Here is an 8,859-nt window from a genome sequence, read left to right as displayed (position 1 = left end):
AAATTTTTACAAATTTAAGAGTTAAGATTTGCTATTAAAATTAAATTAGTATGAGTGGGAGAGTTTTTATAATTCAATAGTAATAGATTAACAAGACAATTTTTTTCTCTTTTTTTTTTTCCTTTTTTCCTCCTCTTTATTCTGTTGCTGATTTGTTTATGTATTTTTCTTTTTCTTCTCTTTATGTTCTATTATTTAAACAAAATTTATGTAATTTTGTTCAAAAGAATTTGTATGCTTTTTAAAATAAATTGATTTTTTCGTAAAACTTTTTATGCACTTATTCAACATTATTTTTCGTTATCTATATATTCCTCGTATCCATCCATATATAAGTTATTTATATCCATACCCACGGTATGTGGTGATCTCAACCATTAGCATTCTGCCATTTTTTTACTCCACAACCACAATTCCAAAGCTTGTCAAACATGGCCTAACAACATTAATTTGAATCTTAATTATTCCGAACACAACTGATATCACCATACTCCAACTAATATTGGTCAATTGCCACTCTAATTATCACTTGTTTAGGTCATAAGCCATGTACGGCCGTCATCTAAAAAAATATTCATAAAAATGAAAGGAATTATTTTTTTCAACAGTTATTAATTATATCCAACATAAATTAAATATAATTTATAGGAATCAATTTTAGGGTAGATAATAGTAGTTGATGTTGAACTGTCCAAACTTACAAAAAAAAAAAGTTAATAATTTTTTTTAAATGTACGGCAATATCAAAAACAAAATTGGACACTACAACTTATTTCGTTCATGTTTGTTGTCACTTGTCACCGAAATAAAATTTTAGAACATATATTTTTAATAATAACGCGGTTGGTGGAATATTACAAATAGCAGCAGTCTTAGATATATACAAACAGAAGAATTTGATAGGAATAGATAGGGATGTCAATGGGGTGGGGTGGGACGGGGGCGGGGGCAGGGAATGTTTCCGTACTCTCCGTCTCCGCCCCCAAAATTAATTCCCGTCTCCGTCCCATTTCCCGTTATGGGGGATAATTGTCCCCATCCCCGTTTTTCGCATTTCCCGTGTTTTTCGCGGGGCTCCATTCTTTATCTCTCTATGTTTAACATTCATATGAAAATTATAGTAAAAAATATCAAAAAAACAAAAAAAAAACTAAAAAATATTATTATAAGTCCAGAAATACAACATAGCAAATCATAGTCCATAAAATAAAATCTTAAAATGCAACTTTCATTATAAAGAAAGCAATAAAACAAAGTCTTTAACATCAAATATTCTTTCATTGTCGGCATAAAACTTTCAACAAACATCTCCATGTTCTCTGTTAAAATAATAGAGACAAATATGTTAACATACAGTGACGAGAATGGAAGCAAACACGCAGACGCAGAAGTGGAGAGGAGAAGGACGCCGTGCCTGAGGAGAGAGAACGACGCGGTGAAACTGCTAGGGTGACGGCGCAAGAGTGGCCGGTGGCTAGCTGTGAGGGTTTTGAAGTTTGAACAAAGTGGAGAGTAAGTGAGTGACTGGAGTCTGGAGAGTTGGGGTTTGGATGGGAATAGAGAGTTAGAGAGGGCGCAGCAACAAAGGTGAGAAAGGAATATAGGGTTAAGGTTTTTTAATGGGTGAAATTACTAAAATACCCCCTATGTTAGAAATAAAGTAAAAGTATTTAAATAAGTTTAACAATTCGGGGAATTATCGGGGATGGAGCAGGAATCCCCGCTCGGGTCTCCGCGCCTGTCTCGGAAAAATTTTGCTCCTCATCCCCGTCCCCACAGAAAAAATTCTCCACCATTGGGACCCCATTTGGGGCGATTCCCGCAGAGATCCCCGCCTGCTAGGAATTTTTGACACCCCTAAGAATAAATCATATGAGATTGTGAATCCATATGACATGACAAAACTTATCAATTTATATGAATCATCTTATGGAAGTGAATTATATTGCACATGGACAACAAATTTTGATGTGGTTGCTGAATCCATTGAATCAATGATAAGGGTAATCTGAATCCATTGAATCAATGAAAAGGGTAAATATTTTACTACTAGTTTTGTTTTTTTAATCATTAGTGTCAAGTTTAAGTTAGGAGCATGGTTGATCTCTTATAAATTAAACATTTTCGATCTTAGCCGAAAGGTTAGACTAGAAGAAATGTAGAAGAAAATATGAAATTGGACTCTAACATACTTATTACCTGATCTATTTGTAGAAAGTTACAACAAATTGTGAAAATATTTTATTTGTATATTAACATTAGCAATTATATATTTTTTTATTATAATTTGATTACTCTATAATTAATTATATAAAAAAAAATCGCCTATTGTTGAATAATTTATTATCTATCTTATAGGATGATAAGATTTCATGTGGTCTGATATATGATATGAATGGACACCTATTTAATGATTTATCACTTTCTTCATAAAATGGGTGACTCAATTTTTATATAATGAATGATTCAAATTCTCAATATGAATTGAACTTAATAAAATTTAAAAAAATAAATATTATACCTATATAAATAAAAAATTATAGTCTGAAGTATATACACAACACAATAACAATATATAAGTCACTCCTCTCTCTCTCTCTCTCTTTCTCTTTCTATATATATGTACGCTGAAATATATATATATATAAAAATAAGAATACTAAAATTTTTTATTTATTTATTTTACAATACTATTTTTTTTGTTGACCTTTTGTTTTCCTTTGCCCTATTCATTTTTTTTTTGGGGTCATGCTTTGCCCTATTCATCTTCCTACATCTTAGGCTTGATTAGACTAGTGGGTTCTACAATAATTTCAAAAAAGTAAATTCATTGCTCATTTTCGTCAATACCCATGGTGATGTCTGTATATATTTTCCGTTTGAGATTATAGACCCGTAAGAATGAACTTTGGACCCTGGGTAATTCAAATCCAGAGGATTTTATCCATCTCCAAACCACCAAAAAACGTTAGAAACAAAAAGTTTCCGACCTGCCGGATTCGAACCAGCGACCTAAGGATTTCTATTAGGGTATTCCTACTACAGTCCTCCGCTCTACCAACTGAGCTAAGGTCGGTTTGTGTTCATGGTTAGATATCTTTTATTTTAATCTTAATTTTGTCAACTATCAGCTTTCACAATCAATCAATAGAAAGCTCATCAAGACAAACTACTAGTTTTTGTTGATATTAACGTGAAATGAAAATCGATATACCTTCTACAGACCAACCTCTTTATTTTTTAAAGTTAGGTTACAGTTATAGGATACTAAGTAAAATAGAGGAATTTAAATTCATATATTTCTATTTTTTATTACTAACTTCCCTTTAACTTATCGTAAGTAACTTCTTCCAATTAATAAATAAATAAATAAAGCAAGTCTAAAATGTTGTCAAACTATTGTAAAAAAAAATGTTATTTCTGACTAGCTCCTCCATATTTTTTTTCTTTTTCTCTTCTCTCACTCTTTTCTGCCTCTACAAAATCATGTTTTGTTTTGAAATGTCAATTAGATTAGAACAACAATGTGCTTCACTTTACTAGAACATCCAAAACACAGAAACAACAGCTAATACAGCTAGGTCTTAACTTATATCAATCTAGATGTTTCTTTTTTTTCTTGTCTTATATTTACAGTTTCATGGAACTTCATTCCTTTAGTGGCACTTTACTCCTGCCCTTAAACAAAAATCTGTCTCAATGATCAAATATTTCGTTAGGACCCTTAAAATAAAAATTAAAAAAAAAAAAAAGAGATGATATTTGTAGTCTCGTACTCAAGTTAACACGCAAAGAAATATCTTAAGTTTCTACAGCGTTCAATGAAACATTAAGCGTAGCCAACAGCAACATCATCACATTAATAACTAAACAAAACCAGGTTAAGGTTGTTCAATATCAGTTTTGCATATGGAGTTTGACACATGTCAGATCAACGCTCTCGATAGTTGAAGAAACTAAAATTTAGACAACATACAGTTCTCTGTATATAATATCTCACAGGGTACATAATTCAATCTCGATGTAATAATTTTTAATGTAGAAGTCATGAGATGCCCAAACCAACCCAAAACCCTTTAAAAAATAATAATGTTAAATAATAATAAGTTAATAACTTACACGTGAGAAATCACTCTGGGAATATGCAAGACCCTCAAGCCTTATGGGGAACTTGACATCACAAGAGCTAAGAATATTCTAAATCTTGAATTCCTGAAGCATGAAACAAAATGAGTCAAATACTATTAGATATAACAGTAATGACTGAAAATATTTAGTAAAAATAACAAGATATAATAGAAGTATTACCTTAAATTTGGCTGGAAAACCAAGCTTCTGGATAATTCGAGCATACTGAAGGAAGAAAATGTAAAATTAGACAATGATACAAACTTGTAGGAATAAAGAGCTTCCTAACCTCGATATGAAGAAAGAAGAAAATGGATACTCATGCAAATGCAAAGAGGATGAAGACAAATAAGTACTTTATTCTACTCCAAACTACAGAATGAGCAGGGTTATAACCAAACTATCACAAACAACATATTTGACCTGCTATTTAAGCTCCATTACAGGAATATTCAGGAACATACATGATAAATAGAAAAGAATAATGCATACATTTCTTGCAGCCAATTTAGACTCTTGCTCACTCTTCGCTCCAGTACAAACCTAGCCATACCAATGGAATTTAACATTAGGAATGTAAGCCAAAGCATAAAAGAGACAAATTCAACTAAAGCAACAACGATCATCAAATCATGAATAAAATCACAAAGCATGAGCATTATTGAAATCATGATAGCATACAATGAATCAAAGATTCATGCTCAAATTAGCAAAAACAGTTTCTCGATAAAAAATTTCACCAACTTTTTATTTGAGTACAATGATATCCACTATCATCATTTATGACAGAAGTACTAGGTGAATATTAAGAAACATATCATCTTGCCAGATACAAAAATGAGAGCAGTTGTTTTTGGTTCTCTGATCCTCATAATCACGGCAACAAAACGCTGTAAGGGATGATATCACAACTATTAGCACAGGGTATTAATGGCCAACCAGAATGAGAAAGCAAGATACATGGAAAAAATACGTATAGTTCCTAAGCAAACCATAATTATGATAGAGTAAAGTACTTGTAAAGCTTTGAATAAGATGCATATGTTGATTTCAATATCAGCTAAGTGAAACTTGCTTTGGGATTGTACTCTGCATTACGAGCTTGAAGTGAAATCATTTCAAGGTCCAACTTACAGTCCAAATTAACCGTTGACACAATATTTTTGAAGTACAAATAACTTGACTATCAGATTATTCAATTAAGCAAAATCACTAGATGTTCCAATGCTTATAGAAACACTTGGTGTTGAAAACAAATTATCAAGATCAGATAGATACTCACTGAAGGATAGGCACAATCTCAGAGGGGTGCTTGGTCAGATCCACTGGTTGGCTACCCTCCAATCCTTGGTCAGCCATGAACCCTAATACTATTATACAACATTACACTCAATCTACCAAATTTTCATCTTCTTTTTTTACTTACATAAAAGGAACTATTTCAACCAAAATAATTATTAACAACCCCTCCCCCAAAAAAAAGACACACCCAGATCTTAAAATGTCCCCAAAAACAAAAATTAGGGAAAAGAATGAAAAAATAAATAGCTGAACACAATTCTTCCCACAATACTATATATTGACCCTTATTTGTAATACGGGGAAACATTTTTTTCGAAAGAACCCCCGAAAAATAAAAAGGAACTCAAATCCCATATTTTCCCAAAAAGAGTTGAACGAAAAAGTAAAAATGAAAACCTAAAAACTATATACAATTCTCTCAAAATTCTGTGTTCTCCTCTTAATTAAACATGAAATAAAAGGAAGGCTTTGTATATATACGTCAATTGAGATAACAAGCAAGCGAGATTGGACCTTTAAGCGCAAAATTAGGTTCGGATTAGGGTTAGGGTAAACGAGAATCTACAAATCTAGAAAAATTGAAACGAAGTTGAGGTCTTGAGGAGTGAGGTGAGTGTAAGAGAGAATAAAGAGAGCGCGAAAAATTCGAAAGAACGGTTCTTTTATATGAGAAAGCGATGCAGATTATGCAAAAAAATCGGTTTATTTAAATTGGTTTCTTGCTACACAAGGTAGAACAAAACAGACTAATTCAGGGTCTTCAGATACATAGACGATGTCCTAAGGTCAACCACCTCCTCTTTGCTGATGATTCCATCTTATTCTGTAAGGCTAATCCTGAAGCATGTTCAAATATCCTGCATTTATTGAATTCTTATGAAAGCATCAGTGGCCAGAGGGTAAATCTTAATAAATCGGCTGTATTCTTTAGCCACAACACTCCATCCACTACTCGTACACTACTGGCTAACTCTATGAATATTAATCATATTGGGACTCAGGATAAATACCTTGGTTTGCCTTCTACAGTCTCTAAATCGAAAAAGACTTCTTTTAGTATGATCAAAGAAAAGGTTCGGAAAAGAATCCAAGGGTGGAAGCGCAATCTTCTATCATCAGGTGGTAGACACGTATTGCTTAAGGCAGTGAGAGAAACTATTCTTATTTATACATTGTCTTGCTTCAAGTTGCATGATGGTTTAATTTCAGAAATTTACTCTCCACTTTTTCAGTTCTAGTATGGATAAAAAGGTTCTGAAAGACGGAAGGTTTGGATTAGCTGGGACACTATAACTCGCCCACGAAGAGAATGAGGCCTTGGATTTAAAGATCTTAGAATCCAAAATCTGGCACTTTTAGGCAAATAGTTTTGGCGACTCGTAACACAGCCTACTTCCCTATTATCCAAAATCCTAAGAGGTAAATACTTTAGCAATGGTAATGCTATAACGGCAGAAATTGTAGTCTTACCTTCTTGAGAAAGGTCTTAATTGGACTGTGGGTACTGGTGAGAATATCCGAACCTTTGAGGATCCTTGGCTGCCTCCTCCGTATCCTTTAATGATTTCTGACATGCCAAATAGACAAGCTATTGATGAGTTGGTTCCAAGAGTTACAGATCTAATTACTGAAGATAGGAATTGGAATCAGAATCTTATTCAAGAATTATTTCCCCAAGACGTTGCAAATAGGATTTTGTCAGTTAAAATTCAGCAGAGTAGGGACAAATTGCAATGGGATTTGAACAAATCCAAACAATATGATACAGCTTCAGGTTACAGAATTGGCTATTTATTTTACCATCCGCCTCTGGAGCTTTGCCCTAATTATATGCAACAGAAAAAGCCGTGGATTGATTTATGGAAATTGAACTTGCCTCACAAAATTAAGCTATTTATCTGGAAAGCTCTCCATGGCCGGCTCCCAGTGCTTGCTTAGATTCATCACCGCATCCCATCTATATCACCAATATGCCCCTGCTGTCATGAAGCCACCGAAACAGTCACTCATTGTTTGATCGATTGCTCTAGAATTAAAGATGTATGGTCTCATAGTTATCTTCGTGACTGTCTTCCCCTTCAGAGTCTTAACGACTTTTGGACATGGTGGATTGCATCAACAGAGATGCTTAACCTGTTGAAGAATGATGACCGTAATCCTCAATTGCTTGCCATCATTTGCTGGAACTGCTGGAAAGCTCGCAACCAGTTGATTTTTGAAGGTTCTACTTCAATGCCGTCTGCCATTCTAGCAAGCTCTGTCAACTTGCTCCGTGAAATCCAAAGAACTCCCAGTTTAGGTCGTCATCTCCATGAGGCAAGCTCTTAGTTGCATTCAATTTGATTTATCATTCTTTCTTCTTTAAGATTTTTTTTGTTTTTCGACCTTGCACCGTTGGATGAATACCTTCAATGTAGTGTTTTTGGGAAATCCCCACCTTTCATTATGTTGTCCTGCTTTTGGACATCTTTGTATTTCATTTTTCAATAATTAATGAAATATAACCTACTATCTTTGGAAAAAAAATTATATCGAATCCAAACAGGATAAAAATTGAATCTTTAAAACTTTAACAATAATTTATAAAAAATTTATTTATGAAAAAACTTATTTATGATACATTTATTTATAAAGAAAAAATTTGTTATCGAAAAGTTGATATCTATATTCGAATTTGAATTTATCCATAAATTTTAATTTAATGCTTTTTTATCTATTTTCTAATTCAACAAGTGTGATTAAAAATTAAACAATAAGATTATAATTAATATAATATAATATTAAAAATAATTTAAAATATATATTTTTTTAGTTTTCTTAAGGTGCACATAAATTGGATAAAGTTGGGTTCGCCTTGACCTGAACTCGATTCGAAATAATGACCGAATATATTTTTGAGGCCCATACTCAATCCTAGACCCGGTGAAATCACACCAAATTAACTCTTGAAATATTCGAGACTAAATTGGATCTTTAATCTAGACCGGACCATGTTCACTCCTATTATATATAGAGAGATGTTTGGGAACAAGAGAGAGAAAGTGAAAGAAAAATTTGTTCGGTGGTTATGTTGTGGAAAGATTTAGCAAGGCAATTAGTATCTTTTAAAAATTGTCCATTATTCCATCTTTAGATATTTATTTTTATAAAAAGTTATTTATTTTTTTATAAAAAATTACTTATTTTTTTAATTTTTTTCTTTTTTAAAGATTAAATAATACAATATTAAAAAAATACCTAATTACACTGCTATTTGTTAAAGGTGGATGGGGTTTGTTATTCTCACTCTTTGGTTTAAGTAACAGCCTCATAGTACCAATTATGAACTATCAATTGCCACATGTGTAATATATGAGTTGACTTTGGACTTCTGGTGAAAGTGAATTTCAAAAAGTTGATTTGAATCCTCTAAATTGGGTGGGAGACTTA

General features: G+C 32.6%; 1 non-coding gene across 1 annotated transcript; it reads right to left on the bottom strand.

Annotated features, from left to right (window-relative positions):
* Positions 1-2,984: 2,984 nt before the first annotated feature.
* On the bottom strand, positions 2,985-3,076 carry TRNAY-GUA (transfer RNA tyrosine (anticodon GUA)). The gene is given in 2 exon segments: positions 2,985-3,020; positions 3,040-3,076. It is a non-coding gene; the product is annotated as a tRNA-Tyr (tRNA).
* Between the last annotated feature and the right edge of the window lie 5,783 nt (positions 3,077-8,859).

The sequence above is a fragment of the Arachis duranensis genome, chromosome 2 (genome assembly GCF_000817695.3).
Source record: "Arachis duranensis cultivar V14167 chromosome 2, aradu.V14167.gnm2.J7QH, whole genome shotgun sequence".
Taxonomy (NCBI): domain Eukaryota; kingdom Viridiplantae; phylum Streptophyta; class Magnoliopsida; order Fabales; family Fabaceae; genus Arachis; species Arachis duranensis.
This window is presented reverse-complemented; position numbering and strand designations above follow the sequence as displayed.